At 39.6% G+C, this 12221-nt stretch overlaps 1 protein-coding gene across 1 annotated transcript in view; it reads left to right on the forward strand.

The window, feature by feature from the left end:
* Positions 1–12221, forward strand: part of LOC125230620 (metabotropic glutamate receptor 2-like) — a 484421-nt gene that overhangs the window by 43300 nt on the left and 428900 nt on the right.

Here is a 12221-nt window from a genome sequence, read left to right on the forward strand (position 1 = left end):
AAGGTCTCTCTAAAGAGAAGGGAGGTAATAGCGATAGGCCTATAGTTTGACGGATCCGATCTATCGCCCTTTTTTGGGACAGGGTGCACAAGGGCCGTTTTCCACGAAGATGGAACTTCCCGTTTGCTAATAGAAAGCGTGAAGAGATGCGTTAGCACGGGACACAACTCTGGAGCACAGCGTTTGAGCACAACTGCAGGTATGCCGTCTGGCCCGCTCGACTTGTGAACGTTTAAGGACAGTAGCTCCCGCCGAACATCCTTCTGGGAGATACGGATTTCCGGCATGGAGTGTGCGCACCGCGGGATGGTAGGCGGCACGGTGCTACCGTCATCACTCACAGTCGAGTTCGAGGCAAAAAGAGTACCTAGAAGATCGGCTTTCTCTTTTGCACTATGGACCAGATTACCGTCAGCATTTCGCAGTGGTGGTAAAGACGACCGACAAAAGTTCCCCTCGGCAGCTTTGGCAAGAGACCAGAAAGCGCGACTCCCGGATGGGTAGCCTGCGAGTTTCTCACCAAATCTGCCGACAAAATCGAACTTTGCTCTGGCAATAGCTTTTTTACTAGACCTCGAGGCAGCATTCAGCTTACGTTTCACATCAGTAACGTTCGGATCCTTAACAGCTACGGCCTTGGTCCAAGCCCTGTAAGCGGCTTGCTTACGTGTTGTAGCTTCCTTACAGGGCCGGTTAAACCAAGGTCGCTTCTTTGCTCCTGCAGCGACTAACGAGTTGGGAATGAAACAATCCATTCCCAGCTGTATTGTCTCAGCGACATTTGTCGCACAGGAGTCTGGATCATCTGATGCGAAACAAAGCTGCCTCCATGGGTACGAAGCGTAAAACTCTCGCAATCCGTCCCAATCTGCTGACCCGTACTGCCAAACGCGACGTAGGCTTGTTGGCCGCGGTGGATCAGGCCGCGCGCAAGGCGCTTTAGTCCGGACGAGGCAGTGATCGGACGAGCTGAGAGGTGCATTCACTGAGACGGAATATCCGTCCGGACGCGTGGTCAGCAGGAGGTCCAGTAAAGAGCTCGTATGGTCCTCGATGTCTGGTATTCTCGTGGGAGAACGTACCAGTTGTGAGAGCCCATAGGCCAGAGAAAATTCATGAGCAGACCTTCCCGCAAAGTCGGTGGACCGAGAACCAAGCCACTCAATGTGGTGGGCGTTAAAGTCCCCCAAAATCACAAGCTCTGCGGATGGGTACTGCTCAAGAACTCTGTCGGACGTCAATTGTAGGTGCTCGAAGAGTCGGTTTGTCTCCGTGTTGCCGCTATGAGACCTGTATAGGCATGCGTAGACACGGGTGTGGCCGCCGTAGTCCACACGCACCCACAGAACTGACAGGTCCCTGTCTTCAAAGGCTTGGAGACGGCGACAGCATATATCCCGCCGGGCGTACACACATACACCGGCGCGTCTCATGAACTTATGTTCAAGTGTATAGCCGGGGTACGATAGGTATGATGTGTCCGTCGGGCAGGATATCTGCGTCTCCGTAAGGAACAGTAAGGTCGGCTGCGCAGTCTCCAAATAGCAGCGGACTGCGTTCAGGTTGGAGTGTATACCCCTGATGTTGCAGAAGTCCACTTGCGTGGATGGAGATTCCGCTGATGGACCAAACTTTCTTTTTCTGCGAGCCATTTTTGTTTAGTTGTGTACTTATTTCTAGGGAGGGTTAGGGGTGCCGACGACTCAAAGGACAATAGACGGAGCAAATCTGGCGGGGGACTATGCAGGTAGTGCGGTCTGCAGGCACGGCGTACGGAAGGGCCCCCGGTCCCCCCCTGTGGCAGCAGCCGAGTCCACTCCGGTCTCCTTCTCCGGCACGACTTCTACCCCAGGGATTTTTCGCAGGTTGGTGGTTCAGCCTCCCAGGGCGGAGATTAGGGTAATCCCTGGGTTCGGGAACCCTACTGACCTGCGGGCGGCCAGCGGTCAGCCGTTTCACCGGGTCTCCCTGATAGCCGAGCCTGCAGTCCGCGCCTACACAGACCGAAGCCAGTATTATTAGTTCCGTGGGTCCTCCAGTCGTCAGCACACCACACCCTCGTTGAGCTCTGGCAGCCTTACTCACCAGCAGGAACACAACACTATGAGTAGGGTCTAGTGCTATTTGGCTGCGGTCTTCTGTAAGGCGGAGGTACTACCCCAGTTGGGCTCTGCTCTTGATTCGAGCGAAACGATATCTGCTGTGCTGTGCCCTACCACACAAAGCGGAATATCATTCGCTATGCCCTACCCCCTCCTAAATACAAGTTTTTTTAAAAGTAGTGATGAATTGTCATTTTGGCTTAACACTATCGATAATAAACAATATAAGTATGGCCCGGCCTGGCCAGTATTCCCAGTATAAAGCGAATTTTTCGAGCGTAAAATACTTATATTGTTTATTATCGATAGTGTTAAGCCAAAATGACAATTCATCACTACTTTTAAAAAAACTTGTATTTAGGAGGGGGTAGGGCATAGCAAATGATATTCCGCTTTGTGTGGTAGGGCATCGCGATTAGCAAATATTTATTTATTTTTTCTACGTATACACATCTCTTTTTTCGTTTAGCTTTTGTAGAAATGGTATCTATACTTTTGAAGTGTTGTTTGACTGTAAAATTTGTATTTCAATACTCGTCAATATTCCCAGTATAAAGCGAATTTTTCGAGCATAAAATATTGTTTATTATCGATAGTGTGTCTATTATCTATTTAGATTTCACGTCATCAATTCTTAACGTCGCAGTCATATCTCAAGCCAGACCATCATTCATTTTTATAGTCTACCACATTCAACAACCTTTACACAAAGAAAACACAACTTTGAAACTTAGCAGTATAAGACGAATATTTTGCAGAACCGCAAAAACTGGATTGAAATTACCTTAGTACATGGTACCGACATCATGAAATGTAATGGTTGATTGTGTTTTACACAGACCACCTCAGCTGAGAAGGTGCATTCAGCCAACTCAAAGACACCACAAATAATATGTTCTCCGGTACTAATACAGTATGAGAACATCACTCGTGTATTTTTAAACAAATATTTGTAATAACCTAACCACAAAATTAAAATTTTGAAAAAACCCCCGACCGCGACATAGTAGACCGATTTTCATGAAACATGGCTAAGAACGCTCTCGCTCCCGACTAACTCAGCTTTCAGACAAAAAAAACTAAATCTAAATGGTTCATCCGTTCGGGAGCTACGATGCCACAGAAAAACACACACATAGACAGACAGACAAATAGAGAGACAGACACGTCAAACTTATAACACCCCGTCGTTTTTGCGTCGGGGGTTAAAAAATAGTTTTACGGTTGTACCATGGATTGATAATGCGGTGTCTATATAGTCTGTGGTCGGGCTGGTTGCAAAGAAAATTTAGACCGACGACTTAGGACTTAGGGTTGAAAAATATTTGTATTTGCCGCTTTGACCGTGAAACGGTGCCGATTTTTGCGAAAAACTGTTTAAAAAATATATATATATAAATATATATATATATATATATATGTGTGTGTATGTATGTATATAAATAAATATTGGGGACACCTTACACAGATCAACTTAGCCCCAAACTAAGCAAAGCTTGTACTATGGGTACTAAGCGACGATATACATACTTAAATAGATAAATACATACTTATATACATAGGATACATCCATGACTCAGGAACAAATATCTGTGCTCATCACACAAATAAATGCCCTTACCGGGATTCGAACCCAGGACCGCGGCTTAGCAGGCAGGGTCACTACCGACTGAGCCAGACCGGTCGTCTAATATATATGACATATGTGTGTGTGCGTGTAGTGAGTGTATGTGTAGCGATTATGTGAAGGTAAACAGTTGAGGGATTGTATGTGGTGTGTGTGAGGGATGGTGCACTTGGAGAATATGAATTAAGTAGCTATTAAAACAAATAAGAATCGAATGATGACATTAATTTATTATTCTACGTAATTTCTTTCAAAGCTTTGTGTGGGTAAATCTTCTCTCCGCTCCTCAGCTATAATCTTGCACCATTTTTCCCTTTCAACGTCTTGTTTTGGGAATCTGGAATAAAAACCTTTTTTATTACTTAAAAACGAATTTGCTATTCCCGGGTTGTTTCTTTTTATAATTAAAGTAATTTATAAGATATGTATTAATATTATTGAATTGAAATCATTTATTTTATTTTCATTCAGACTTATTGGTCAATAATAATAAATAAATACATACATTATTACTATGAAATAGGCTTCTTTTACAAAAAATATAAATTAGCGACTCCATCATTCCATTTTTAACTATGTTCCACTTCATCCATCTTTTGTCGCCGTCCGCTCATTACTAGTATAGCGCGAGAGAAAGAGACAAACTGCGTAAGACCAAATCAAGGAATTTACTTTAATTATTCTAGAAAATAAATGTTTTTAGTAAGTTAGGAAGCCATTTTGGCCACAAATGCCATGTTGCCGACACGGCGGATGAAGCGCTACTGACCGCCCAATTGTGCTTAGAACATTTTCAAGCACAATTTGCTGCGGACACATTCTAAGCCGTGATGGTGCATCTAGGTAGTTTAGATCGATGGTGCCATGAAATAAGAACGTAGTTTATTCTTAACGGGTTCCATGGCGATATAGAAATACATAACATGTTCGTTTTCATAACCTCTGTACTGCTATTTTATTTTGTTATGCTAGAGTTTTGTAGAGAATGTTTGGTGATTTTATTTTTATTATCAACTAGCTTTTGCCCGCGGCTTCGCTCGCGTTAGAAAGAGACAAAAAGTAGCCCATGTCACTCTCCATCCCTTCAACTATCTCCACCTAAAGAACCACGTCAATTCGTCACTCCGTTTTGCCGTGAAAGACGGACAAACAAACAGACACACACACTTTCCCATTTATAATATTAGTATGGATAGTATGGATTTAAAAAAAAATGCTTCCCCTATTTTTCATGATAGGTATGGTCAAAATATTTTATTCTTGTTCTTCATCACACATTTCTATTTCTCCTTCTCCTTATTTTGAGCCTCTGCCTTTTAACGTTTAATAAATAAAAATAACACCCATTTTTTCTGTTACAGGTAAAAATCGCATAAAAACATCTAAGTATCAATAGCGGTTAAAATCGGCCGCCTTGGCATGATAATGTGAACTCAAGTTCTCTGAACATCTAATCACTGTGCACTAGTAAGTACATATGTTTATTAGAGTTGTACCTTCCCGCTTACTGAAAAGATCGTTTCCAACTAGTACAATCTCACAAATGTACTATTCAGTATTTTATTACATTTAGTAAACAAAGTACCTACACCACGTCAGACTGAGCGTACGGAGTGACAGGTTTGCTTTAGTTAGTGTAGCTACCGCTGGCGCTAGTTGCAACTAGCAATGGCCGCCTTAATGAACAGCCATAGTATGGTACGACCAAACGATGGAACGCTGTGTATCATGTGTATGCGATCTGGTGTATGACGCTTTCCTTTTTTCTTTTTATTAATTTAATGTGTTCTGTCCTGTTCTGTTTGTTATTATTCTTTTGTATACTTAGATCTTTCTTATATCACAGCCTGTTGTTATTTTTCTTGTAATGTTTTCAATTTTATTCTTTTTAACTGTAGTCCATTTTTCTTGTATCACATATATTTTGCATTTCTTCTGTCTGTTACCCTCCGTGAATCTTTCTCACTTGATGGTCTCATCGGAAGATCAGCGCTGGAAGTCACCAGCAACACGCTGAGATGAGGCCATTTCGTGGCACTTCATTACTTTCTGTCTTGTTGTTATTATGTGTTCTTTGTCTTATCTGTGTTCACGAATAAATGTTTATTCTATTCTATTCTATTCTATTCTATTCTTTATTGCTTCGCAAACTCGTTTGGTTCTAGTTCGATCGAGCTTTACTGTCTGTGTCTTTGTCACCTCTGGCTCCTTGCTCTCGTAATTATATTTCCTATCTGTTGTGTACTAAATGTACTAAAGAGCAGTAAGGTGTATTCGGGTAATGCCGTTAATCGGATAATTCCGAAATTCAAATGATAATCGCCTGTGATTCCATAGTAATAAGGTTCCCTTTTCGGAATTTACCGACGGTTTTTGACGTTCGGAATTACCCAAGTACACCTTAGGTAATAGTTAGGTCTAGTACAGTGTAGGGAATCGTATCTTATGTACTATGAGTGCATGTACTGTACAAGCTTTGTTTATTATGGCCGCCAACAAAGAACGGTTATAGATTCATTTGAATTCCATGGACGCCTTACTAGGTAGGTACATACATACATATAATCAAGCCTGTACCCCATAAAGGGGTAGGCAGAGCACATGAACTACTAAGTTTCAATGCCACTCTTGGCAAAAAGGGGTGGAAAGAAATCCAAATTGTGACATTGCAGTGACAGGTTGAGGCCCATATCCCACAGTAGACTTCTACGACACCCACGGGAAGAAAGGGAGTGGTGAAATTCTTAATCCATCACCACACGGGACTCAGGACACTACAAGGGGGTACTAATAGGTAGTTCCTATGTTTATTTATTTAAACCTTCGTGATCAAAGGGCCAACAGAATGAGCCTCTCCTGTTATGTTATTGTTAGTGTCAACTGAGAGGGTATATTTGAATGTATAATCAGTCAATTTGGTGAACAATTGGACCTTTCCCATAGAGGTCGCCGTTGATTGCAAAGCGGGTCACTTGGGCATAGATTAATTGTCAACTTAATTCTCTGTAAATTCGGTCATGCTGGTCTTAAGTCGACTAATTAAAAAACTAAGATCTTGAAAATACAACCATACTAATTATATTTTGAACATTCGATGGAATAATCGCTCCCCATAACCTATTTGCCACCGACGTAGTATATAAAAAAGTCATTACCTACTTTTTGGAAATCCATGATAATCGAAATCTAGAAAAATTACTTTTCTAATCCGCGAATAGATAACGTGCTAGTCAATCAGGTATATACTCAGGTCAGGAGATGCTGGAAAACTAACATCATCTAGATTACGATTTAGAATATTCGCTAAATTTTGTGTCAATTTTCTGACTTTAAAAAAATAAAAATCTATGAGAAAATGTAATGAAGAGAAAATGTAATAAGAACGTCCTTAAGGTTTTCTCGCATAAGATTATCCAAAAAATTAAATTAAAAAAAATAAGCATTCGAGAGAAGCCTTCGAGATTCTTGAGAGTACTCAAATAAGATACTTAATATATTATTTCTTCGTCTAACACTTAATTCGATTAGAAGAAGAAGAATTTAAAAAAGTATAGTTTATTATATGGCGCCCCAACCGAGTGGGCCATTTTTTTTTCAAAGTTTTCCACCCCACTTTTTTTGTAACATGGGTATTTTTTACGCTATTCATACTCAGAATCGCGAGGTCTTTCGATCCTGATAGGAGAAAAAAAATGTCCCAAGATTTCCATACATTTTTCAGACCTTCCATTCCGTTACCGCCATACAAAATGTATGACAATATGGTAACGGAATAAACCACAGAATATATAATAGTACAAGTACAGAAGGCCCACTGCTTTGATGTTCACGAAATGCCGCCTTTTTAAATGCCTACAAAATTCTAACAAAGAAACGAGCCGCACGTGCGCAGTGTCGGAGGATAGGGTTGCGTATGGTTTAAAACGCATTAATTTTCAGATAAATAGTTATACTATATATTCAAGTCTTTGGTACTTTCTAGGTATATATACAGTATTTATATATTTTGTTACAGCCTTCAGCATCACAAGCCTTATTGAACTTTTCCGTGGGACTTAATCAATAAGATCAGTGTAAGATTGTCCTATTTTATTCATGATGTCTATTTAACTAAGCATTATTAGCCATTCCACACGTGGACATCGCATATGAACCTTGAAAAAAACTCGCTACATAATGTAACAATAGAAAGTGCGAACGTGCGTTCCGTGAGAACGCGCGCCACCCCTGATCAGGCCGCGAACTCGCGGCCGCCGGCATGTATTTGTAGCGCGGCGATAGAATCGCGGAGTGAGCCGCCCCTGCTATAACAGAATGAGAAAAAACCTTGGGACACTTTTTTTCTCCTATTAGGATTGAAAGAGCTAGCGATTCTGAGTGGGAAATCATATAAACATTTCCAAATCCAAAAAAAGTGGGGTGGACAACTTTGAAAAATGGCCCAAGTAAGGTCAAACAGAAAAATCTTAGCAGTACCTTTCAGTTTTTTTAAGCCAGACTTATTAAATGCATCTGTCAAGTACTGCAGTTTCTACATGATTGTATGATACGACTCTAAAACAGAGGTAAGCAATCAACCCCAAATACCCCAATCCAATCAAGAATGTGGATTGTCAAAGGAATCTGTATACGCGTCGTTTAAACTACCTACACAATTAGCTTCTATGGCGCTGTGAACATATCAAGTACCTAGCCAATGTCACAATCACTTACGCTTCGTAAGCGTATCGTAGCTAGCTCTCTCTATCGCTCTTATTAGTGGCGTGACAGAGCCAGACTGCGTTTTGATCATCGCCACGTAGCGTTAACCATTGTCACTTCGGCCAAAGACATGGGTCTCTATTGGTTCCCATAATTTTTTTAGTCCGATTTTTACAATCCATAACGTTGTTAGTCATAATTTTTAATAGTCATATTATCATTAGTCATAAAGTTGAATGTCAGAAATTGGAGGTCAGATTTTTGCAAGTCATCATTATTGTTAGTCATAAACATTGTTTGGCATAATAATCAAATTGCATTTTGTATTATGGACATAATGTTGAAAGCAATAAACATGTTTGTCATAATTGTCGTAAAGTATATTTTCGCAAGTAATAATGATTACTGTCCACATTAACTTTAATCATAACATTCAATGGGATCTATATTATTTTTCATTAAGTTTGAAGTCATAATGTTTGTTCGTGTTCACTATCGTTAGTCATAATTTAGTTTTTCACAGAAGATACTTTTTTGGGGTTCCGTAGTCAACTGTCTGTCTGTCTGGTACACACAAGGTAACTAACGAACCTACCCGAGAAATGAAAATTTTCTCGTTGGGCTCACTGATTTTCCCGCCATTTCGTCTTTTACATGTTATGTGTTTAATTTTTTCATGTCGCTTTTAAGAATATTAGGCCCCGCCAGCGATTCGACGGAGCCCCGCTATGCGGGTCTCCTATTTTTGCTCTGAATGACACAAGGTAACTAACGAACCTACCCGAGAAATGAAAATTTTCTCGTTGGGCTCACTGATTTTCCCGCCATTTCGTCTTTTACATGTTATGTGTTTTATTTTTTCATGTTGCTTTTAAAAGTATTAGGCCCCTCGCTATGCGGGGCTCCTATTTTTGCTCTGAATGACACAAGGTAACTAGCGAATCTAGCTGAGAAATGAGGATTAAAATACTCAATGAGCTCACTGATTTTCCCGCCATTTCTTCCTTTGCATGCTGATTTTTGTAGTATTCGGCTTCGTCAACGCGTAGAAGGGGGCAGGGGTCCTATTTCCGTTCTAATGGACGCGAGGTAAATGCGGACTACCAATAATGTGCAATAAAGTCATAAGGTATAATGTATCGATTGTCCACATTTTCGTTAGTCATAATTTGGTTTTTCTCAAAAACGCGTAACTTTTCTGGATTGCCATAAAACAAACCTAACCTAACCTATCTATAGGTGACCCTAATGAAACCGTTTCAGAATTATGACTAATGATAATCTGGCTAACGAAGGGATCCGTTTTAAATGTTATATTCATCAACTTTCTTGATTCTAAGATTATAGTATTCTATAATGTGGGTTGTTAACGTTAGAACTATTAAACGTTATTCGTAACAAAGATTATGACTTATGAGGTTTATGCCTTAAAACTGTATGCAGAACAATCAGTAGGGCTTCAAAAAATATGCCTAGTAATATTTCTGGATAATTATTGTTATGCCTTTCAATTTTATACTCATCAACTTTATGACTTTTAAGGTTATGGCATCCAATATTATGGGTTGTTAATGTTAGTACCATTAAGCATTATTCGTAACAAAAATTATGACTAGTGATGTTTATGACCACAAAATATATGAATAACAACTTATGACTAACGAAATTCTGACCAAAAAGTTTATGGGAAAGAAAGGGGTCCCCAAAGACATATATGTAACTCCGTATAGACGGATAAAGTCTAAGAAAAAAACGTACCTCAAAGCCCTAGAGAAAAAGGTACGGTGGCCTAGATGGCGTTACACCTTTGGGGAACGCTCAGCTTGATGGCGCTAATATTAATATTTGACATTTTAACACATATCAAGCTATCAATATGGGCCAAATTATTAAAACTGAGGATCAAAAGTTTTAAGCTTGTGTCGAGAGATGGCAGTCTATGCACTGTGATACACATTTTACTTTGACAGTAACTCTCTATAATACTCGATCCTCTTTGCTTCGGCTAAGCTAAACGATGTAGATTAGTTCAGTATTGGCCATATGAGTCTCCCGTGAGCCACGAAATTGCATCATATTAAAGATAATCGTGTGTGAAAACTGTGAAACGAGATTCAAACGCCACCGAAGCTTGAATCTCACGGAAATACTGAAGACTGTATACCTACTTTTTTTTTAAATTATAAATGGGCTTACTCTTGGCCACAGACTAGCCAAAGGCAAAGACGTGGCCTACGATGGAGTGAGCTCGCTCAGAAGATGCCTATTCACTCTAGATTTGAAAGTTGCTGGGTTATACGAGCTCGGAAATAAATACTAATATAAAATCACGCCCATAAAGGGGTAGGCAGGACACATAAAACTACTCAAGTTTCGGAGAGCCACTCTTAGCAGGGGTTGAATGAAAATGAAATTTTGAATATTCCAGTAATAAGCAGTCTCATCTATGAGCATTTTCAGAAATTGGGTCCCCCCAATTAGCAAAAGTTGTTAACAAAAATTAACTCGCTGTCAGTTTGTGACGACGATTAAGCATAAAATATGTCTAAAAATTTACTTTTTTCACATTCTGAATGTAGATTATCGCTTAAAGTTTATGTAATTAACACAAAAACAATATTTTTATAGACATTTCATGCTTAAGTTTTAGACCTTGTATGAAAAACAAAAGTATTTCATTTCAATGACAATTTCAGATGGATTGGAACGTTTCTGCGTAACTACGTCCAATTATCATCACAAAACTGACAGGGAGTTTTTTTTATACTACGTCGATGGCAAACAAGCATACGGTCCGCCTGATTTTTGTAAATTTTTGTTAACAACTTACGCTAATTGGGAGGTCCCAAATTCTGAAAATACCCCTATTATACATGAAACAAATTACCTTACCTACTAGTTACAGTAGTTAAGTGGCGTACATACACGAAGAAAGGTTTGGCGACTGGAGGCTAAAAGGCGATGTTTTTGATGAGTTTTGATTGTTGATTTCAAATAACGAAAGTGTATAGACTAAAACTTAATATTAACCTTCTAAAAAAATTTAGAAAGCATTGTTGATAAATAAAATAAGAAACAAACTGATTCTATTGGTAGGTACGTACCTAATACACTATCAATTTTTTCTTCAAAATCCAATTCTTTCAAAAGGATTTTGTCGACAGAATAAATAACCTAACCACAAAATTAAAATTTTGAAAAAAACCCCGACCGCGTCATAGTGGACCGATTTTCATGAAACATGGCTAAGAACACTCCCGACTAACTCAGTTTTCAGACAGAAAAAAATAAATCTAAATCGGTTCATCTGTTCGGGAGCTACGATGCCACAGACACACACTCACACACAGGCAGGCAAACAGACAGACAGACAGACAGACAGACAGATACGTCAAACTTATAACACCCCGTTGTTTTTGCGTCGGGGGTTAAAAATGAAACGGAGGCTTCGTGATTACAATACAGTATTTATAAGACTAAAGGGACAATGCCAGGCAATTCGTAATTATGTTTATTAAAAAAAACCGGCCAAGAGCGTGTCGGGCCACGCTCAGTGTAGGGTTCCGTAGTTTTCCGTATTTTTCTCAAAAACTACTGAACCTATCAAGTTCAAAACAATTTTCCTAGAAAGTCTTTATAAAGTCCTACTTTTGTGATTTTTTTCATATTTTTTAAACATATGGTTTAAAAGTTAGAGGGGGGGGACGCACTTTTTTTTCCTTTAGGAGCGATTATTTCCGAAAATATTAATAATATCAAAAAACGATTTTAGTAAACCCTTATTCATTTTT

Source organism: Leguminivora glycinivorella, chromosome 10 (assembly GCF_023078275.1).
Source record: "Leguminivora glycinivorella isolate SPB_JAAS2020 chromosome 10, LegGlyc_1.1, whole genome shotgun sequence".
NCBI lineage: Eukaryota > Metazoa > Arthropoda > Insecta > Lepidoptera > Tortricidae > Leguminivora > Leguminivora glycinivorella.